The sequence below is a fragment of the Triturus cristatus genome, chromosome 8 (assembly GCF_964204655.1).
Source record: "Triturus cristatus chromosome 8, aTriCri1.1, whole genome shotgun sequence".
NCBI classification, from domain to species: domain Eukaryota; kingdom Metazoa; phylum Chordata; class Amphibia; order Caudata; family Salamandridae; genus Triturus; species Triturus cristatus.
Window position 1 is genome coordinate 1,517,121,470 of NC_140591.1, and position 24,527 is coordinate 1,517,145,996.

Genomic DNA, 24,527 nt, shown 5'->3' on the forward strand with positions numbered 1-24,527 from the left:
TAAGAGACATCCTAGGAGGTTTATTATGCCATAGAAACTTTGAAAGAATGCTATATATAGTTTTATAAAAAGATTTAGGTATATTAATGGGAATATTTGATAGATAGAACAATATCACTGGAACCACCAGGATAAAAATAAAGGATGCCAACGTGAAGTAGAAGAGCATAAAGATGTTTGCAATTCTTTTAGGTTTAAAGCGACAGTATCTTTAATAGAGGAAGTAAACAATAGTCCAAGGTATTTTATTTTAATTGGGTTCCAATGAAAAGAAGAAGATAAGAAGTTAGCATGAAAACAGAGCTTGTTCAGGGGAAGGATCTCACATTTATCAGCATTGAGTTTATAACCTGAAACAAGGGCAAAGTCAGATACGGCCGATAAAAAAGCTGGTAATGAGGACTGTGGATTGGAAATGAATAATAAAATGTCATCAGCATATGCTGAGAGTTTCAACTGATTTACTCCGTAAGAGAAACCAGTAATGTTTGTGTTCGATCTAATTTTTATTAAAAAAGGTTCTAAGGAAAGGATAAACAAAAGTGGAGACAAAGGACAACCTTGTCGAACTCCTCGGAGAAGGGCAAAAAAGAGGGGGATAAAAGACCATTAGCTAAAATAAAGGATATGGGAGAGCAATAAAGTAAAGAAACATAATTAATACATTTTGGGCAGAAACCAAACCAAGCAAGGGTTGAAAAAATGAAAGACCAACTGACCCTATCAAAGGCTTTTTCAGAATCTAATGAAATTGCTACTAACGATTTTGTATACAATTTAGATTTACTTAGAACATTAAAAAACAATCTAGTATTATCCGATAAATGGCGCCCTTTGAGGAAGCCACATTGATCCCGTCCAATTAACTGAGGTAAAAAAGAGTCTAAATAAAGGGCAAGGATTTTTGCAAAGATTTTATAATCTAAATAGATTAAAGAATTGGGCCTGTAATTCTTACAGAGCGTGAGATCTTTGTTTTTTTGGGGAGCAGGCAAATCAACGCTTCTTGAAAAGAGCCTTCCGATTTTTGAGTAGGAATAATATACTTGAATAATTGATATAATTTGGGAAGAAGGAATGGGGAGAAATAGGAATAGAATTCAATGATAAACCCATCAGGGCCAGGAGCTTTTCCTTTCTTAATAGTTTGAATAGCAGTAAGAATCTAAGTGGTTTGGACATCCTCCTCCAAAGAGGAAAAATCTACATTAAGGGATGGAGGTGGAGGAATAGAGGATAGACAACGAGTAATATCAGCCTGCTGAGAAGGAGGCTCCGGGGTATAAAGCTGTTGATAAAAATTTGAAAATTCTAAAAGAACATCTTCATTTTTGTGAACTGCAGTGTTAGTTGAAGTTAAAATAGATTCAATTTTGTTGCGTTCTTTTTTGATTTTGAGATAATTGGCAAGAAGGTTGCCAGCCTTATTTTGCGCGCTATAATATTTAGCACTAGACTTAAGTAAGTATAAATTGGCGGATTCAGTGGAGGGTTTATTAAAAGTAAACTTGGCTTTGATAAGTTCAGTCAAGTCAGAAGGGGAACTTGTGGAGTAATAAGAATGTTCTAATTGCTTAATACGTGAAGTAAGTGAATTCATGGTTTGGGCGGATGCTCCTCTCTTTTGATCTACGAATGAAATAATGAAATCTCTAGAAGCAGCTTTGAAGGTGTCCCAGATAAGAGGAGGAGTGGTATGAGGAGATTCATTTTCTTAAAAGAAAGTGTCTGCAAATTTCTAAAATGCAGGTGTAAAGTTAGGGTCTAATAAAAGGGCATTATTAAATCTCCATCGCCTAGTTCCTTCCATGGGGGGGAGTAAATCTAAAACCAAGGATATAGGAGCATGATCTGAAATTAATATAGACCCTATGTCTGAGTGGAAAATATGTTGAGTAAGGGCCTTTGAAATAAATTAATAATCTATACGTGATTGTGAGGAATGTACGGGTGAAAAAAATGAATATTCTTGGAGAGTGCGGTGACACAGCCTCCACGAATCAACTAGGGTTCTTTGGGTAATAGTAGACATAAAATGAGTGTGCATGGAAAGGCGGATACATTTAGACTTGGAGCATCTATCTAGGAAGGATACCATAACCATATTACAATCCCCTCCCAATATTAAGTACAAATCAGTACATAACATCAATTTAGATAAAATCTGAGGCCAAAAGAGTTTATCTGGAGTGGTGGGTGCATATATATGAAAAATAGTTAGAGGAATTTTATTGACATGTAACGAAACTGAAATCCATCTGCCTTCAATATCAGCATCTTTATGTAGGAGTTGAATATCTAAATATTTGTGACAAAGGATCACGTTTGCCTGAACCCAGAGATGCATGAACGTGACACACCCATTGGCACTGAAGTTTGGTAATCTCCTTACTTGTTACATGAATTTCTTATAGTAAAACTATGTCACCTTTTAACCCAGCAATATGTGATAAAACCCATTGGCGTTTGATGGGGGAACCAAAACCTTTAAAATTCCAGGATATAACTTTTAGCGACATTTATACAAGCAAGAACTTTGAAGAAAACTTACTGTGAAGTGCAAATAGTAAAATATAATAACACATCATGAATAGCGCGCCTAATAGGAAGAGCCCAAGAAGAGAAACACTATGCAGAGAAAGGTACAAAGTAGGTGGGAAAATCATAGTGAAACAAAAAAAAAAGAATAATGAGAAGAGAAGAAAAAGGACCTGTGAGTAAACTAGTGAGAAAGAAATGGATGAGAGGAAAAATTTAAAATATGTGTGGGAAGAAATGAAGACAAAAGATAGAGAGGTAAGGAGAAAGGGAGAGCATAACAGAAAACAAAAAGACTATACATGTCAAACAACTGATAGTGATGAAAAAGAACATAAAAACATACCACAAACAGACAGTGAGTATGGGGTTGGTGGAGCCACATAAGGAAGACAGCACGCCAAGCGGGAGACTCCAGGACGAAGACGGCAAGGGGGAGACACCATCCAGGCGAAATGAGGGTACGAAAATCGGGGGGGCCACAAAACCGCACCTAATAGAGAAGAAAAAGAATTCATTAGCAGACAATAAAACAGTACTACAATAAACTACATGAAGGAAAATGGGATCACATAGCAGAGGACCACGATACCGCACCTGACATTAGAGAAGAAAAGGATTATAAGAGATAAAATAAAACATATCAATATAGATAAGAAAAACAGAGCCATAACAAACAACAAGAAAATAATTAAAACAACGATGAACGTGGAATTTCCATATTTTCTTCCTTGCAGGTATCCAAGAAATGTTGCAGGCGAGCCGGATCTTCATAAGCAGTAGTCTTATTGTTATAAGTCACCTTCATAAGGCAAAGATGAAACAAACCATATCTAGCATTCAAATTGTGAAGAGCATGTCCATAAATAATTTCCGTTGGTCTGCGGTTGCTTTGGCATAGTCCTGAGCAAAAAAGAGGTTGGAACCTTCCCAGGAGATATTTCCTTTGAGTCTGGCACCTTGCAAAACCTTAAGTGAATCGGTGTATTCCAAAAAGTATAAAATAACGCATCTTGGTTTGGTTGAAGAAGATGTTGACCTTGGATTTTGCCCCAAGCGATGAGCTCTTTGAATATTCAATTTAGGAGACTCTGCAAAACCAAGAAGATTCGGGAGAAATGTTTGAAAAAAGGAAAGAGGGTCCGACCCTTCAAGACCCTCGACAAGGCCAAAAAAGCGCAAATTATTATGCCTGTTTCGGTTTTCCAATTTTCCACTTGCTGTTTAAGGTGTGAAATTTCCAGGTGCGTGGACGGAACTTGGCTGGAAATAACTTGAACATAGTCAATTCGTTGTTCCAGGTGAACCACTTTTTGTTCCGTATGTGACCACTTATCCTCAAGGTTTTGGAGACAGATATTTGTTTAAACCATGTAGGATTTAAGAGCACAGATTTCTTCAAGAAGCAACTCCATAGAAATTGATGTTGAAGAGCTAGAAGGTGAAGGTGGGTCTTTTTTGACGCGCTTACCAGAGGCAGAAAAGGAAGCAGAGGGAATTTTAGAAGATTGTTTAGTAGTATTGCGAGGCATATTAGGTGCCGCACCATCAGCAGGAGAATGACCAAGGTCTGAGACTTCCATATTATCCTGTAAAACGCTGAAAGGGTTGTAGTGCTATAAGGAACTACAGTCGGAAGAATTAGCACTACTACGAGTAGGACGCTCCTTTGCTATAAAAATATGCACTGGTAAAAATAGTTTAGTCAAATAAATAATATAAAATAGTCCACACTGCCTGGAAACGCTCAAAAGACCAAGAAAGTGCACCCTGTGACCAAGCCTCCCTAAAAAATGCTGCATGATGTATGGCACAGAAGTAAAATCACAACTTGGAAGAGTTACTTCATGAAAGAGTCAATTTATACCATGACAGCCCCCAGGAATGATGAGGAACATTAAACAATGCAAAAGTTGTTGAAATAATTAGGTGACATGAAGAGAATTGAGAGACCGGGCGGCATAAGTTCCGAAAAACAAAATGGTGGCCGCGCGAAGCAGAGAGCGGCCGAACAAGAAGAGATAAACTCCAGCAGCGCTTACCCCGGTCTCCGTTCTGCAGCTCAAAGGGGACCGCTGGACTTCATCCACGTTTGCCTGCGGATGCGAGGTCCAAAAAGCAGTAAACACCGCCTGGAGGAGATCCCACCGCTCACCCCGTCACAGAGCTCCACAGAGAGGCGACCATCTTCGCTGGCTCCGAAACCACGCCCCAAAGCTGCAGCAATTAAAAGAGACATAAATCGTACATGTTCTGTGTGAATGAAGGCACGTATAACTGTAAAGGTCCTTACTGACAGCGAAGACCTAGCAAGATGCTTTATTCAGCAACCTGGCCAGCAGCAACAGCCCAGCCCACAGCAGGACCAAGGGCACTAAAGCCCCTTCGGCCACTTTAGCCCAATAGGCGTAGCGTGCCTAACACCACTGACTGCACAGAACTGTTCCAGGCTCTCTATAGAGGGCTGGCTGCTTGTGAGGAGAGAGAGAGAGAGAGACACACACACACACACACAGACACACACACACAGACCCACACATGCATGCACACACATACACACATCTCTGTAAAACTTAACCCGTCATCAAATTTGGGGCTTGACATCCAGCTATTTTCTTTTCGTAAACACAACTACAAATACAAGAATGTAAACTAAACAAGCATTAAAAATGCAATTGGTCTCGCATTTTTTTGAGTTACAGCTATTGGCGTTGTAAATGGCAATGTATTTTACCCGTGTGTGATGGAGTGGATGTGTGTGGCTTGAGTTTATGTAGTTTGGATTGGAACTGTTAGTTGTGTAATTGTTCGGCGTGGACTTGTGTGGTGTGGAGTGGCATGATGTACAGTGGAATTATGTGTATAGTAATTATGTGATGTAGAGCACAGTGGCATAGAGTATAGAGTAGCATGGAGGGTCATAGAGTGGAGTGGTGCAAAGTACTGTGGAGTGGCCTATCCTGCATTTGGTTAGAGTGCAATGGCAAAGAGTGCAGTTGTATATAGTAGAGTGGGGTAGAGTGCATTAGAATAGAAAAGAGTGGAGCATAGGAGAGTAGAGAGTCTAAAGTGGAGTGGTGCATGTTGGAATGCAAAGGTGTATAATAGAGTGGCACAGAGTGCAGTGTAATAGTGTGCAGTGGTGCAAAGTAGATTCAAGTAGTTTGGAGTGTATTGGTGTGGAGTGTAGTTGTCGAGAGTGTAGTGGCATACATAGTGTGTAGTGGTGTAGAGTGTAGTGGCATCAGGTGCTTTGGCATAGAGTGCAGTAAAGTGGGTTAGAGTGGAGTGGAGTGGTGCAGAGTCGAGTGCAGTGTTATAGAGTGTAGTGGTGCGGCGTAGAGTGGCGTAGAGTTCAGTGGTGCCTAGTAGAGTGGCTTAGAGTGCAGTGTTATAGCGTGTATTGGTGCAGAGTAGAGTGGCATAGAGTTCAGTGGTGTGTAGTAGAGTGGCTTAGAGTGCAGTGACGTAGAGTGTAGAGGTGTACAGTGTTGCTTTGTAGAGTATAGTCGTGTACACTTCAGTGGTTCAGAATAGATTGGGCTAGAGTGCTGTGGCATAGGCTGAGATTAGGGGTGTTGAGTGGCGAAGAGTAGTGTGGCACCTAGTGTTGAGTTGAGTTGCACACAGGGGCATACAAAATGCTGCCAATTTACAAGGTGACGCATCTAGGGAGATGTGTCACGTTGTAAAGCCCTGAGTCACATTAAACCTGCATCATGCTTGTTTCCGGTCCAGGGAGGACCTGGCTTGGCAGCTCGGGCTGGACTGTTCCCATGAGGCACAGGGTCAAGACTGATTTGAATATAGCCAGGTCTAAACTGGGGTGGCATGGTGAGCAAAAGAATGATGGATTTAACCCAGATCTCTTGACTGGGGGTGAATGTTTTGAGTTGTTCTGCATTCCGTTCATCAATTGTGTGTCTTTTGCTTTCTCGCCCTAAGTGCGCCAGGTATGCTCAGACGTGAGTACTGAGCTCATTGTGCCACTGGAATCAAGCTATCCTGGCTGAAGAGGGGTGAAACCCCGAAACAGGTCCTAGGATGCTTGTTTCCGGTCCAGGGAGGACCTGGCTTGGCAGTTCGGGCTGAACTGTTCCCATGAGGCACAGGGACAAGACTGATTTGCATATAGCCAGGTCTAAACTGGGGTCGCATGGTGAATAGAGAGATCTGCATCTAGATGGGTGGGAGGAGTTGCACCTGGGACCTGAATAGGGCTGTGCCTTCCCTCCACAATGCTGGCTCCACCTCCTATGGTGCATCTGATGTCTCTGCCCTGCACCCTGAAAGGAAAGAAGCAGCCTGGTAAACAAAGTGCTCCAGGACTGAGCAGAACTGATTCTGGCTGGGTTCAGTGACTTGTGACTCTTTAGAACAAAGACTTTTGGGGTATAAATATCTGTGCTGAAACCCCTACAATTTGTATTGCCCCTGGATCCCAAGACCAACCTCTGTCCGTGGAACTGAAGAAAGCTGCAGGAGAGGACTGTCCTGGTGTTGTTTGCTGTTCCCTTGATTGGCCTGCAGTAGTTTTCATTGGACTGGAAAAAGGAGGGAAAAGGAGCTGTAAGAGAACTTTTTAATCTTGAACCTGCAATCACCCAAGGGCTAGAGAGAGAGCTAGCCCCCTGATTGAAGTCTCAGGACCAGTAGACTTCATTTCGTCGCTAAAGCCTCAAAATGATCGCTAAAGCCTAAAAATCATCGCCACACCTACAGAGCGTAAAGAAAATCATCGCATCGCTGTCGTTGAAGGCTCGCTGGTCTGATCATCGCCCCGCCCATTTACGGCCAGAAAATCATCGCTACAGCTGCTGAGCATAAAGAAAATCGTCGCATCACTGCCGTTGAAGGCTCGCTGGCCTGATCATCGCCCCGCACGTTTGCGGCCAGAAAATCATCGCTACAGCTGCTGAGCATAAAGAAAATCTTCGCATCACTGCTGCTGAAGGCTCACTGGCCTGATCATCGCCCGCACGTTTGCGGCCAGAAAATCACCGCTACAGCTGCTGAGCGTGAAGAAAATCGTTGCATCACTGCCGCTGAAGGCTCGCTGGCCTGATCATCGCCCCGCACGTTTGCGGCCAGAAAATCATCGCTATAGCTGCTGAGCGTAAAGAAAATCGCCGCATCACTGCCGCTAAAGGACCGCTGGCCTGATCATCGCCCCGCATGTTTGCGGCCGGAAAATCATCGCTACAGTGGCTGTGCGTCCGGAAAATCGTCGCTAACCCCCGTTAGCGAGCGGTCGTGACCAAAGCGTGAGGAAAAACATCTCTAACCCGCTGGAGCGACATTTTTTGAGGATTATTTGACAACATCTCAGAACTGTGAGTAAAAAGGGTCGCAGAGACCATTGCCCTGAACTGAGCTTTACCTTTCCCATTGGAACTATTTTTGCAGCATCCAGAGAGAACTATTTTTTTGTACAGTATTGTGGTTTCCTCGGTATTTGGTCTTGTGATAAGCCTCTATATAAAGATAACTATTTTTTGATAACTACCTTTGTTGTGTCCCTTTGTAGTGTTCCTCACTGTATTTGCTGTGTATGATCATCAACGCTTTACACACTGCCTCTGAGATTAGCCTAACTGCTCTTGCTACGTTACCACAGGGTGGAGCAGGGGTTGTCAAGGGGGTACAGCCCTTCACTCTGACTTAGAAAGAAGGGTCCCTGCTTGGACAGTGGCCATCCACTGCCAACCAGAGACCCCCATTTCTAACAGATTTGTTCTGCATTCCGTCCATCAATTGTGTGTCTTTTGCTTTCCCGCCCTAAGTGTGCCAGGTATGCTCAGACGTGAGTCCTGGGCTCACTGTGCCACTGGATTCAAGCTATCTTGGCTGAAGAGGGGTGAAACCCCGAAACCGGTCCTAGGATGCTTGTTTCCGGTCCAAGGAGGACCTGGCTTGGCAGTTCGGACTGGACTGTTCCCATGAGGCAGAGGGTCAAGACTGATTTGCATATAGCCAGATCTAAACTGGGGTGCCATGGTGAGCAAAAGAATAATGGATTTAACCCAGATCTCTTGACTGGGGGTGAATGTTTTGATTTGTTCTGCATTCCGTCCATCAATCGGGTGTCTTTTGTTTCTTTCTCTTAGCTTGAGGTATTTGTAGCTTCCCGTTAATTAGTGCAACTGAATTTCGGGTTCAAACGTAGCTTTTATTATGTACATAGGCACATGTGTTTGAATGGAAGTTTTGGTATTGTTCATGTATTTTATTATGGAACATATGCGTCACATATCACGTACAAAAAGTACATCTAGTCCAGTCTTGTTCGTTGCATTCTGGGACTTGTAGTCTTCTGATGTAACAACATGGCCATGCAAGGTTACTTGCCTCCACTGACCTTTCTCTCCATTCCAAGAGCCTCCTTTCAGTTACTCATATGGACTTTCCCAGCTTCCCGCTCGCCGCAAAATGTCTGGGCTTTAGGGCTCCGACAACAAACAACTACATGTATCCCTCATGCAACCAGCAGAACTCGCTGCTTTGGGACAGCCAAGACTTTGCCCCTATTTTTGCTGCTCCTTCTGAAACCCCGGACTACAATTTGATTCACGTCTGGGTGAGTGGCCGCATGGAGAGAGGGAGGTTTGTTGCCGTTTTTGCAGCATCTGAGCCCCTAAACTTAGACTCCAAGCGGTGCACTTTTAAGGTGTATGTGGTACATTGTACCCAAGGCGTCTGTACTGTTTTTAGGTTGATTGCTCTATGAAATCGGTGCCCCTCCGTGTTCCTGCCGTTTTAAAGTTTCATTTTGGCACTATATTTTGCTCATGTTTTTTTTACACATCACATTACCAAAGTCCCCTCTGTCATTTTGTTTTGTTTATGGGTTTATTGTTAACTACAAGCGGGCATATTAACAATGACAAGCGATAACTATCGCTCAACGCGCATAGCGCGTTTTTAAATATCGCCGTCTATCGCTGTTTTACTTTGCCGTGTTAGTGGCATATCAGCAAAGCTTAGGGGCATATCAACAAGGGCTTTATCTCTGCTTTTTTGGCTTTTAACGCTGCTTTTTTACATCTGGTATTTTTCTGATTTAGCCATGATATCCTATGGAAGGAGGATATCATGGCTAAGTTTGTCTGTCCCTATCAACAAGCTAACGTGAGATTATCGCTGGGTTTCCAGCGATAATCTCACGTTAGCCACTTAGCGTGAGGATTTTTATCGCTATTAAGATAAGCGTTGCTAATAGCACGCTATCTCAGTGATAAAAATCAACGCTAGCCGGCGATAATTATCCTCACGTTAAGAGCGCTGAGCGATAATTATCGCCGGGTGTTGCTGATATGCCCCTTAGCATTTAGGCGAAGTAAAACACAAGGATAGACAGCGATAATCAAGATTACCGAGGGAAATCTAGCGATAATGTCAGAGAAGCTTGCTAATAGGGGAGGGTGGATTTAAGCTGTCAATCCACCTCCCATTGTGAAGATAGCTAAGTAAAGTTGAAAGCAGGCATTACAATCCGGCGATAACCGCGGTTAGCGCGGCTTTTCTTATCGCTGGGGCCGCATTGTAAATAGTGCGATGTTGTGTTTGCATCGTCTATCATGCAGACATTGCGAGGAATGCCCACTTTGCATGTCATTAGCGATAATAATCGCTGACATGCAAAGTGGAGTAAAAACGGCTGCCAACTCAAGGAAACACGCATTAGTGTGTCCTTGATAATAGTGAGATATTTTAATCGCCGCTTTTCGGTCGACAACGGCCGCTAAAGCGGCTATATTGGGCTTGATAATATGGCCCAAGGTTCGTTGATATGAGTCACTCGCAATGCTGCGTTCATAAAAAGCTCTGCTAATGTATGTTTCAATAAAAAACATGAAAGCCAGGCTGGAACTCCCCCAAAAACAGAACTAATAAACAATATCATTTGCAATGCCAATAGCTGTAACTTTCAAAAATGCAAGACCGATTGCATTGCAAATGCTTGTTTTGTTTGTGCTTCCACAAATGTCTGCAGCTTTCACACACAGCCCACCTGCCAGCAGCAAAGAGCGTCGTGCAGGACCACATGATGGGGGTGCTGTGCATTTAAAGACCGAGATGGTGTTGTTTTTTTTTTTTGCTTTTTGCTTTTTTAGTACAAAGGCGCCCACTTTCCGGGCTGCCATGTGCATAACTTTTACGTGCACGGGCCCCGAGCTTTATGTTTCAGCAAAGCGCCTACTTCCATCTTTCCAACAAGGTCGCCGTGCTTTATATTTCAGCACGGGCCTGGTTTTATGTTGACAAAGCCAATAGCCGTAATTCTCGCAAATGCGAGACCTATTGCATTGCAAATGCTTGTTCTGCTTGTTAAAAGGAAGTGGAGCGAGTTGCACTTCTGAAAAGGGCAGATGACAACAATCCAAAGTAGTGTGAAAACAGTTTGCCCCACGGTTTGCCCTGGAGCAAATGATTACTTTAAAGGACATTCTCTTTGTTTGATTTGCTAGTATGCAGCTATCAAAAACAGGGCCGAAACAGAGTCCATGGGTTTTTGTACCAGCAAACGTGTCGGCAATGTGACTTCAGAGTGTTAAACGTCACCATTTTTGCGTTCAGGAGAAAAGTTGAGCACTGGGTAAAACTATCAACAAATTAAAAATAAAACAAACATGCAACTCCCTTGTGAAGTTGTTATATTAGCTTTTCCCTTTGGCAGCAGGTGCAGTGCACAGACAGCACAGGCCCAATCTTTTGTTTTCACGTTCATAATTGCATCCCTAAGGTGTTCATGGGCAAAAACTTTTATCCACTGAATCTCACGGGGTGTGTCTACCAGCTTGTTTTCTAATCACCTTAGATTGTGCACAACTCGTATAAACACAAGCAATCCTTCGAGAGAGCTTTATCTGGTCTAATGATGGGACACATTCATTAGTGGCAGTGTAAGAGCAACAGGTAAATTAGGAAAACATGTTTGCTGGATGTAGCTGTTAATTACTAGAGAGCAAAGAAATCTAATGATGGCTGTACTTTTGCTGCCACGTCCCTCTGGCTTACATTTTGAGGGATTTCTCACGTCCAAAGGGCAATTCATTTACTAAACGTTCAGTGGGTTACGACTAAACACTGAAGACTACAAAGATAGTCATTGTAAAGGCGGGCGGGGACGAGCGTGCGCCAAGCGGTCACTCTCGGCCAGCTCGGAGTCTTGTGTTGCTCAAAGCCGTGACAAGAGAGACACAGGATGCAGGCCGGAGTGTACAAAGTAGCAAAGTCCACAGACGTGCAAGTTCATGTTGAAATGTTTTGAAACGTTGAGAGCGTCGGGAATTGCAAAGCTCACAAGTTTAATCAAGCTTTGGCAAAGCCACTATACTTTGTTAATATGCTGTGGCTGAGCTATTTGCATTTGCCAATGCTTGTGTGCTTTGCCATATCTTATGGCAAAGACCCTTAAAGATGGCCACCAGACATCTGCATGCGAGAAAACACATAGCTGGCAACTTGGAATGGTCTTTATCATGAACCGTTTAAACCGTTTGAAGATGACCTCCTGCGCGTCTACACGCGTGGGCGTTTGCATGCGTGGGTGTATGCATGCGGGGGCGTATGCATGCGTTGGTGGCCATTTTCCAATGGTTTTTGCCAAACTTCAATTCCAAGAGGGCAGATGATGCCTGAGTATACACGGTGGACATTTTGAATTACATTTTTGCTACTTTAGCATTCATGCACTGTTCCAAGATAGCGACAGACGTTTTGGAACTGGGAATTAAAAATAAAGATGGCATGGGAAGTCGCACATATCAATGCTAGTAACTGGCCTAGTAATTGTGCATAGAACTCAGTGGCAGCTACTCCGCTATAGTAGAGGAGTATCACCCACGCCCACACCCGCACCAGCAGATGCAAAAAATTGAAAAATAAAATGACAATAAGTCAGGTTTATTATCTTTTTTTTTCTCTCTTGGGCGAGTCTTTGGGCGCGGCCATCACAGGAGAGGTCACGGAGAGGGAGTGGTGGGCACTGTTGTCAGTGTGCATGTGGGTTTGGTCAGCCATCCCAGGAAGGCCAAACCAACATGCGCACTGAAGCGGTCTCCAAACTGAGCTGCGTTGCTGGGTTGGAGACAGCAGGGACAGTCTCCCAATCTCTCCGGGAGCGCAAATCGAGGGCGCTCAGGCCAATCCTGACGCTGCTATCGTACTGCTGAGAGCAGCCTCAGGATTGGCCGCAGGGGATTCTGGGAGCCTGCGCTGGTGAGGAGCAGAAGGGCGGTGATGCGGCAGGTAAGGTATTTTTTATTTGTTTTTTATTGTTTTATTGTCGTTGTTCGTCCCCCATCCCACCACCCCGCCACTCAGTCCTGACACCAGCATCTACTGATAGAACTACTTTAACTAAAATTACTTGGTAGAGAGTAAAAGATTAGAAGGGTGGGATGGGAGAGCACCAATGGAAAGGCCATCAGGAAGAGAGAGAACAAGGAAGCAGGAAAGGGAGGGAAGCAGGAGCACCAGAGAGAGCAATAGCAGTAAGGAAACACACTTGGAGCTCCTACCGCAAGCTTGCAGCTCTACTACTGGAGCTCTGCTTCCATAGGCCAAAGAAAAACAAATACTACAGTAAAATCAGGACGAAACAGTAGGAAGCAAACATTGGCTCGGAGTCTGAAGCCAGGTCACAGATCTGCTCCCACAAGTCTGCTCCCATCAAGCGACAGAAAACAAAGAATCGCAGTAAAATCAGGGCCGTTTCCGGAGGATAGGAGGAGCTGCTCGCGTGCAACGACCACATCAAGACCAATCACGTCTGCTGCAAGGATGAGAATATCTCTCTGCACGGAGGAAGCCAGCATCCAATGGACCAATGATACACTATTCACTGACCAGAGGCATCTTTCCAAGGCCCTGATTCTGAGTGGGTCAGAGTTTTCTGACTTCTGTTTGCCCAGGGGGTGGAATTCCAAGTTGCGTCGAATTTACCATATTCAGGGGTTTATTTACAAGGCCCTTGCGCCACTTTTGCGTCATTTTTAACATGGGAACAGTGACGCAAAAGGGGCTTGTAAATCTGCCCCTCAGTGTTACTGTGTGAGTGAAAGCCCTCATCCTTTCTTGAATATCCCCAAATGGAACCTATCTGAATTTCTAATGGGAAAAGTGCAGGGTATTTACCACGACTTGCAGATTTAGGTGGGGCAAGCGCCAAAATATACATGTTATTCTCCAAACATTGAGAATGGGAGCAATTCATATGATTTTATCGAGTGGAATACATTACCCCTTCCCTCCAACCCATTCATAATCAGGTCCTAAGACTCTTGAATGCATCAGATCTACAAGAAGGCTGCAGCTGGATCGAAGCATACCATGAGGGGTATCAAGAATGCATGCATTGAGTATGCACTGCTGCGATCTGTGCATCAGACACAACTAGCAGGTTCAATGCAGCTGTTCATCCTTCTGAGGACGATAAAACATGAACAACTGACTTCTAATAATTTTAACATATGCTACTTCCTAATGCGAATTAAATAACAAATCGTTTGTGCTTAAACAATTTAGAAGATTATTTGCATTTTATTAACTAATGGCAGCTTTTAGCGCTATAAATCAGCACATGCAATTTATCAATATTAGTTAGTAGGTATATCTGATAAATAACTGGACGTGCTTAAATCAATTTAAGATTATTGAAAGGTTATATGTGAAATCGTCAATCTAATGTATTGACGTTTATTATAAATGCAATCAATTATGTTAAATGCATATACACACAAAATATTTGTAATACTGCTGTACTGAAAGTAAAGTAATATTGTTGGCAAATAGCGATAGAACAAAACTAAAGTGGAAACTTACCTATTACAGTGCCATATGTGTTGTTTTGTATACTCAATCGGAATCCCTGTTTTATACTTACCGAAGTTACTTCATCAATGATTTTATGAAATTGTCAGGAGGTGGGAGTGGCTGCTTGGGGGCTGAACTCCTGATCCGAAACAAAAACTACGAAGACTTAAATGGTGACTTGAAATTGGAAAGGAAAAAACGTGTTTGCAAGCAAAGGAGAGGAAACGCTGAGGCCCCCAATAATACTCAGATCTGTGAAAGGAAGGCCCTGATCTCCCCACTGGTCTCTCTTAACAGGAAGGAGCCCAGTTTTTTTTTTATTTCAATATACTTTTTATTGTTTTTTTACAACATATAACATATAACATGTGATCGTCAACGCTTTGTTGTAACAGGGCAGCCAACACTGGCTGTGTTAGCTGTAGTCCATTTTCGGTAGCTTGATAGATCTTTAGCATTCAGAACCACCTGAAAGAAGTGGGATTTCACTGAAGCACTTGAAAGAAAGTTAGAATTGATGCAATGTATCTGAAAAACTTAATGACACACTTCACCTTGTGAGGGCGGCCTAAGTGACAGAGTTTACGAACACTTGAAGAATGAAAGTGAAAAATTGTCAGCAAATCCGACCTTTCAGAAACAAAGCAATTTGAAAAGGAAGGTGGAAGCAGAGATATTAGAAGCAGGCATGCAAAATCCAATTACTTTCTTGTCTGATCAGTGTTGGAACATTCAAAAGTCAATATAATCAAACATCTTAATGCAAAATTATCGTTATCAATGCAAACTATGATTCAGTCCATACGAGTTATACTCAGCATGCAGTGTCACAATGTGCAATTGTGAAGAAATTGTTTAGTTGGAAAGGTCACATGATGGAAAGGTTTTATTGTCAGAAAATTTGGATACATGTAAATATAAAGCAAAGACATGGAAATGATGGACAGAGTGCTGAAACTTTGCAGACACTCACCCTCAGTCACAGGTCCGAGTTGAATCCATCATCATTCTTTAGCTCACTTCGCCACACCAGTTTAGACCCAGCCATATGCAAATGAGTCGTGACCCTGTGCCTCATGGGCAGACACTCACCATCAGTCACAGATCTGAGTTGAATCCATCACTCACCCCCAGTCCCAGATCTGGGTTGAATCCAATATTATTTTTTAGCTCACTTCGCCACCCCAATTTAGACCCAGCCATATGCAAATCAGTCATGACCCTGTGCCTCATGGGAACTGTCCCACCCGAACTGCCAGGCCAGGTCTTCCCTGGACCGGAAACAAGCATCCTGGGATCGGTTTCGGGGTAACAGCCCTCATCAGCCAGGCTAGCTTGAATCCAGTGGCAAAGTGAGCAAGGGACCCACGTCAGGGCATACCCAGCCAACTTTGGGCAAACAAAGCAAACACAAGGAGATGATGGACTGAGCGCTGAAACTTTTCAGACACTCACCCCCAGTCACAGATCTGGGTTGAATCCATTATCATTCTTTAGCTCACTTTGCCACCCAATTTAGACCCAGTCTGGGAACTGTCCAACCCGAACTGCCAGGCCAGGTCCTCCCTGGACCAGAAACAAGCATCCTGGGTCCGGGATTCAATCCAGATCTGTGACTGGGGGTGAGTGCCTAAAAAGTTTCTGTGTTCCGTCCATTTGCTTTGAATGTAAATATAACAATCACAGTCGCGGTAGGCATGACTTCCAGGTGGGAATGCGGGGGGTCGCACAGGGAGGGTGTAGCATGGGGGCGGGTTAATTTAATAAAATTAAAAAATAAAAACGTACCTTTGCCTCCGGTCCTGCGTTGCGTCTCCTGCTCTTGATCTGTTGACAGGAAGCAGAAGAAGGCAGCCTCCTTCTCCTTACCTGAGCCAATCAAAATGCTGCAATGGCAGTGTTGTGATTGGCTAGGACGCCGTCCGTACAGGCGTCTATGGGGAGGCTGTTTACTCCATGCAGGCTGCATGCAGCCTACATGGAGAAAATGCTGAGAGTGCTCTTGGCTGGTCTGGTCGGCCCTGGGGCTGACCAAACGGTCAGCACCCTTAACATTGGGCTAGCCACTCCTTCCTGACCTGACCACCCGCCCGCCCACAACCGAAGCTTCTTCTACTTTCTCGCAGTGCGAGAAGCCGGAATATAAAATGGTATTTATACCATTTTATGTTTCTGCTTCTCGCACTGCGAGAAAGCAGTGATGCAATGCTCCTTCGCCCACGTGGAGGAGCCACCCCCGAACAATCATGTCACCTGTACAGGAATTCCTATATTCACCAGGCAGTGAGACGGTAAGGGAATATGCTACCTACACGCAGAGAACAGACATGGGGGCATATTTACAAGCCCCCAGTGCCACCGGCGTATCACTTTTTTTTATGCTCCAGTGGCGTTGTGTGCCAGCCCATATTTACAAGGTCACGCAAAGACACTTTACGTGGCATGACGTGGCCTTCAAATATGTCCCTCTTCCATGCAGTACTCTGCACCAAAGGGGTGTTTCATGGGTGTTGCTGTGGGTGTTCCCATGCAACACCCATGGTTTTTTGACTTTGCCCCAGATTTACAAAGATTGGGAAATCTGAGGCAGCACCAAAAACAAAAGCCTTTCAAGGCGTTAATGTGGCGCAACAAGGAGAAATACTTTAATTTCTCCTTGTTTTTTGCTTTTTCTATCAGTGTTGCATTCTGCAGCACACATTCAAGGAACAAAACGCCATTAGTAATTGTTTTTGTGCAGGAAGGTGTTGCTTCCTGCACAAACCCAGTCATCCCTGCAACACAGACAATTTTGAACCATGGTGCAAGGATGCCTGCGTTGGTGCACGGCTGCTGTTTGTACGCCGGCGCAGGGGAGAGCACAGGTGTGCATTGTATACTTGTAAATTCAGCGCATTCCTGCATTTTTTAAATGATGCAGCTTGACGCAGCAACATTGCTTGGGGCACTGCACCATTTAATCATAAATATGCCACATTGTCTTACAAGTGCTGGGAGCAGATGGAATACACTGTTACAGTAATAGACCCTGCTGCCGCAGAGGGGGATCAAACGGGCGACATGCTCTGCGAAACTGATCCATTGGAAGAAGAAGCACAATGAACCTCATGGTGGGGTAGTTAGATGTGGGAAGTTAGCCTCAGCACACCTATACGACCTGAACAGTCACATCTGGAATCAAACTAATAGCAGGTTCATTGTGGTCTGCATAGTTGCATCTATTGCGTGTTGAGCCTGCTCTTGAGGGGGGGTTTCCACCCACGGTCATCCAACAATCTATTAATCCTTATGCCCAACTATTCAGCCATCAATCCATCCATACATCCACCAAGATCCACCTGGGTGAGTCTGCGCTACGTGTGGGTGTGTTTGTGTGCAGATACATGGACCTTGTCTGTGTGAGTGTCGGTGCCTTTATGTGGGTTTTCTATTTGTTCATCCAAACATAATATACATCAACACACAACTCCAAGACAGAGAATATATACACCTAAAAACTAAAAGCCAACATGATCAGTTTTGCCACTATTGTTTAAAGTTGCCTTGGATAATCTCATTTTCCCTTGAATCGGTCATGCTCTAGAGAGACCTATGCAATAAGGAGAGATGCATTTGAGTTAGAAATTGTAATGCTGGTTTCCACAATTTTAGCAACAAAGAGATGTTCAAAGGTCAAGAGGTGGAACTAAAATGATCATCCTTTGTTTTCAAAGTAGATGCATATGCTTCAAAATGTAGTTTCCAATTTAGTCTTGAAATAATTAGCTTGGGACACAAACTTGGAATTATTGGGCCAGATGCATCAATTGGTTTTGACCATTTTGTGTCTTTGGGAAAATATTGTTCATGCATATGGCCCATTGTAAATAGTTCAGCTTTAGTAAAGTTGACACAAGGGGCCTGCAGTGCTTGTCAGTCTAATTGAATATGTGGCAGAAAGCTTTAGATTTCATTTACTGTGACCTCAAATAACTTCTTTGTCAATGAGTATAAAACTCATTTGCTGGTTGTCTTCAAATACTTGATGTATTTAGGGCCAGAAATGCAATACCTTTGAACCTCTGCAAACCCTTCAATGCAGTAAACTGTAGTGTTTGCAACTTAAAAAAAAATCCTTTACATTTGTACTAACTGCATTACGCAATTCAGAAAAGTTTCAGAATCGCAGAATTGGTTAGGGATAATTAATGAACCCCAATTCGGAAAGAGCATGTTTGGGGCGTTCCTTCCAAACTACATTCAGTAACCACTGCATCAGTGGCTCGCAACTGTAGTCTCTCGCTGAAATTATCCAAAATGCTAATCTTTATTTTTTACAAGCAGCCTCGGTTCCTTTAAGGGACTCAGGCTATTATTAAACAAATCTTTTCGGTTTTAGAATACAATCATAGAGATGGTGGTCTGCTGATCATTAAGGCCACACTGTGTGATTGTAGATAATTACAAGGGTGTTGAAAACTTAGAGCTGCAAGAATATTAGCCGCAAATTAGCCGCAAATTGAAAAAATTGCATGAAGGCAGTCTCACCCTGAATGGTGGAAAACTACCTCAAACTGAATGGGGAAAAGACCGAGATCTTGACTTTTGGCAACCAACATGACATCTGGTCGAATGATTGGGGCCTGATACTTTGGGCAGCTGCCCATCCCCTGTACCTCATGGGAAGAATCTGGGGGTTATAGTGGACACTTCTTTGTCTCTAAACCTTCAGATTAGCAGAACAGTGCCCACTTGTTTTGGATTGATCAGGCTTCTTAGGAAAATCTCCCAGTTCCTCTCGCTTGCATCACGAAAGCAGGCAGTGACTGCATTGATAATGTCCGGACTTGATTATTGTAATGCCCTCTATCTGGGCATTAACAAAGGCTTGCTGCGACGGCTACAGTTAGTACAGAATGCTGCAGCGAGGTTGGTGCTGGATTTGCCAAAATACCACTCAGTTTTGTCCTCCCTTTTCCACCGCCGCTGCTCGGTTGTGGAACTCTCTCCCTGATGATCTATCTGGTCTTGGGTCACATTCTCTGTTCCGTAAAGCCTTGAAAACCTGGCTTTTTACACAGACCTCAGTATGAGCATTTTATTCGGTTGTGCATCAGTCCTCTGTAGCGCCTTGATGCCCTTGGGCTAAGTTAGCACTTTATAAATTTAATATTCATTCATTTATTCATATGATAGTCTTCTGAGCACAGCGAAGGAGCTAGAGATGTTCAAAGCTTGGTTGAGGTTCAGCACACAACTGTTGTGGCCAAGCCCCAGAAAAAGCTTTGTGAAACACAGTCCAATCAACATTATACACTGCCTCGGTGCTTAATATGTGTTGCTGGTGACAGGTGCTGGGGACTAGCACTTTTATTTGGGAACCAGTACTTGTTTTTACTCATCAGACTGGGCCAGTGCAAAAGAGACAATGCAAAAAACAGTGACAAAGATAGAAAGCAGTGATGAAACAGAACTTTCAAGGGTGTGATGATGAGACAGGAAGTGTGGAGGTGGGGGTGGAAAAAAAGAAGTATGACATATGATCAATCAATCAATCAATCAATCAAATATTTACAGAGCACAGCGAATCACCCGTGAGGGTCTCGAGGTGCTGACTTGACAGGCTAGCGCTGACTTGGGAGGCCGAGTTTACCAATCCCAGCATTCAGCAGCGAGCTCCTAAGAAATATTTTGGGCCTTTGCACTTACCTTCTGCAAATTAAGCAGGGCACTGCTGTACATGCAGACAGTGCTGATCTGGAAACGACTGAAAGATGTGTTGTATGCCTTCAGCGATGGTGCAGTCCAAGCTGCCACATTAACGAGATTCTGCAGGCATGTCAGTTGCAGAAAAAGTCAAGTTGACTGTCTTTAATTACTCTCTCAGAATATAGATTAAACACAATGCTTAGAGCATTAAGGGAATTAATTAGAGTTTGTCAAAGAGGTTACTCTATCTCACAGGTGACAAGGTACCCTTTATGCCAAATACACTGTCCGCCTGCCCAATTCAGAGGTGTGCGGTGGGACAGTATGTCGATGACAGAGTCTACTTTGGCCTGGTTGACAACATACTTGACTGTCTAAGGGATTACAGGTCGTCAGAGATTAGCCATTTGATCATTTACACAATGAGTGTGGGAGGCTGGATGGCTTTTGTTTTTGCTGTTTGGCACAGCCAGGCAAGGACAAAACTCTTATGGTGGGGTGGTCATTAGTTTTACTCGTTTTTAAATTGGGAGTTTGCTTTTAAAAAACTCACACTTTGTAAAGGTTGACAGGCGACTGTCAACTTTTAAAGCATTGCCAGGAACCACCACAGCAGTTCCTTCCAATGAAAAGAGATGTCCATAGGGTTGGTCGCTAGCTCTAAATTTAGAGGATTGAACGTCCCCCAAGTTCCAAATCAGGTCTCAAGTTAGGTATTTCCTGAGTACAATGGCAGGGCTGAGCTTCATGGCATCTGTACCTTATTGTTGTGCACTTGGAAGTATTCACGAAAATCGGTCGGAAATGTATTCCCTTGGGTGTTTTCACGTTTGGATAGATTTCTTGCTTCTCAAGAAGTGATTTAGGTTTCCAGGTGTACACTTGGGAAACTGTAAGTGTTGCAATTTTACCTGTAGTACTCCTGGGATTCTTTTAGGAATTCCATTTCAGGTGAGCAATCTACATGAGTACAGCTGCTCTTGCTAACATCCCCAACCACTACGCCCCCCCCGCCACCCCCGAGCAGGAATGCCACCCCAGCTAGCATCACAACATTCAGGGGTATTTCTTCTATTTTCAAACCCTGGATCCCGGTTTATGTCTACCCTTGACAGGTGAAGGGCCTGTATCTACAGGTTGGCAGGCAGGCTGCAATGGCTGAGGCGGTAGAAGTATTGCCTGTGGGTAATACCACAACACATTGGGGCAGATTTACAACTTCTGGCGCATCTCTGCAAATCAGCAGGGATGCGCCAGAACAGATGCGTCACGTAATCCCCCCCTTGCGCCACCACAGATGTGTTGCATTTACTATGCAGCGCACCATGGTGCAAGGAGGGGAAGATGCGTGACGCATCTTGTGGCGTATGGGTGGCGCATTACTGGAGTCGCATCGCAAGTGCGACGCAACTCCTGCAATGCACAGGGGCCGCCCATACTTAATGTGGTGCGTCAGTCCTTACGTCTGCTTCAAGCCGGCGTAAGGATTTGATGCAGCAGTGTCGTAAAACGGACTCAGTGAAATCTTGTAGATTTCACTGAGTCAGTTTTATGGGGCTTTCCTGCCAGGGAACGCCCACCCTGTAACAGAACGCCCACATGAAATCTGACGCAGGTTTCATGTGGCGCAGGGCTTTACAATGTGACGCATCTGCCTAGATGCGTCACGTTGTAAATAAGTCGCAACGTGGCGCATGGTTTACGCTGCCGCTGCGTCACAAAAGTGATGCAACGGCGGCGTAAAAGTGTCGCAAGGGGCTTGTAAATCTGCCCCATTATGTTCTATTTCTGAGTAAAAACTCACATTTTAAGAAGTGCAAACGTAAATTTGCACTCATGAACCATGGCATTTGTGCACCTAACTTGAACTCAGGTGTGCAAATAGCTCTGTGAATTGGTTCTGGAGTGTTGTAAAGGCCCACTAGATCCGGAGGAGCCGCGGGAGTCGCGCACGCTGACGACACTGCTGGACCCAGGCTCTATCAGGGGCCTTATTTTGTGCATATATAAAGCACTAAAGGAAGACCGTATGGCCGATGTATCGGCAGTCAGGGGGAAATGGGATGAGGACTTACCTACCTCACTGACAGATGGGGAGTGGAAAAGAGCTCTAGCACAGGCGGCTGAAGCAACAAGTAATGCTGGGTTTAAGCTCACCCAATTCCTTTATTTGCAGCGCACATATTCGACCCCACAGCGTCGGGTGCAGGTTACTCCAGGCCTCATCCCATCCTGTCCACCCTCAGCGCAGACCCTGCCACATTCCTACATATGACCTGGAATTGAATACATCTGCAAATGGACTGGAATCAGGTTGTACAGAATCTTCGCACCGCCACCGCAGTGAGAATAGAAGTCTCCATGAATCAGCGCTTACTGGGCGTACTTCCAACACCAAAGAAAGGGACACGGAAGTGGCAGACGTTTGCAATGTTGGGCCTGGTTCCGGCAAAAAGGCGGATTGCGATACATTGGATCCTCCATACGCCCCCCCCCCCTCCCCACGCTGGATAAATGGAAAGATGGACGGGCATATTATCAAGCACGGCGTTAAAATTATCGCCACTTAAGCAGCTGAAAACTGCTGCTAAAACGGTGATAATGGGCGTGATAATATGCCGCTGAGAATTCCAAAAGAAGCCCATGTTCTGGTGTCAACATGGGCTTCTATTGGAATTCTCAAGGGCATATTATCAAGCCCCTTATCGCCGCTTTAGCGGCAGCAGTTTTCTGCCGCTAAAGCGGCGATAATGTAGATTTTCCTAATAATTTATGACGGAAAGTCTTAATTTTATTAAAGACACAGAGGCGAGTATTATGCTTTTCTTTTCTTGCTTTATTCCAATAGCAGCAAGATAAAACTACTATTCCCAGAAGGCTTGGAGAAACAACTACCAGCCAATGGGAAACAAAGAAGCAAATACTGACCAATCACATCTTAGATAATAGTATAAGGTCTATCGTGACTGCGAACAGCCCTCTTTTCTTATGCGAGCAATCATAGAGTATGGAAAAATAAAGGAGAAACAGAGAACAAAATGCATAAAGTCAAAGTCCACGTAAAAAGTTATTTTCCGAAGACCACCAGAGGAGAGTCGGAGAGAAGATCCAGTCCAAGGACAGAAGGAGACGTATCAGAAGGAATGATCTTGGTAGAATCCATGATGACCTCAGGATGATGCCGGTGGCAGCGCTGGAGTTCCTGTGGGGAGGGAGAACACCAGTTAGAAGTGTTGTGGCGGGATAATACTCGCCTCCGTGTCTTTAATAAAATTAAGACTTTCCGTCATAAATTATTAGGAAAATCTACATTTTATGGCAAGACCGGAGGCTCCTATTATGCTTGTTTAAAGCATATCAACCACCAGAGAAGAAGCAGTAAGAACAGGTTTGCAATAAAATGTACGGAACACTGTATCATTAGACCAATCTGCTGACTTCAGGATGTCCTCCAGACGGGAGCCAGCCCAAAAGGCTTTAGAAGCCATGGCTCCTCTAGTGGAATGAGCTCCGAAAACGGAGACGTCAATACCGGCCAGGGACATGACCCAACGAACCCAACGGGCCAAGGTAGCAGCAGAAACAGGATGAAAGGGTTTACGAAAAGAAATAAGGAGTTGGGAGCTGGAGGAAGTTCTGAGAGCAGAGGTCTTACTTTCATAAACTTTTAAACATTGACCTACACACAATTTGGGATTGGAGGGAAAATAGGGATAGAACACAGACTGTAAATTGGTCTTGGTACGTTTATGAATATGAAACATTACACCAGTAGGAGTAAACTGTCTAGAAGAAACATCTAATGCTTTCACATCAGATACACGTTTAATGGAAATTAAACATAATAACATAGTAAGTTTAGCTGAAATCATTTTTAATGAAAGAGCAGAGTTATCAGGCCAGGTAGAAAACAACTGCAAAACCAAATTGACATCCCATAAACTAGAATACTTAGCCAAAGGAGGTTTTGAAAAACGAATTCCTCTTAATAGTCTGCATACCAAGGGATGCGCCCCCGCAGGTTTGCCATCAATGTGGGTATGATTGAGTGAAATGGCAGATCTATATAGGTTGATGGTACGATAGGATTTACCCGAGCTAGCCTCAGAGGCTAAGAAGTTAACCATAAAATTTAAAGAGGCTGAAACGGGATCGACAGATTTCTGCAGACACCAGCTTGACCAAAGAGACCAGGCGGACTTGTAAGCCTTGGAGGTGCCAGGGGCCCATGCTCGACTAATAAAGACTGAAGCTTCCTGTGAAATGACGAAATCAGAAGGGAAAGGCTGGAAATTTTCCAGGCGGACAACGTCAGAGACTGGTTGACCATTAAAGGATGGGGGTTGCCCTGAGGATCCGAGAGAAGATTGGGGAAAGGAGAGAGAAGGACGGGAAAGTCCACCGCCAATTCCAGGAGAGACGGGAACCAAATCTGGGACTGCCAAAAGGGAGCTACTATTACCAGAGATGTCATTTGGCGACGC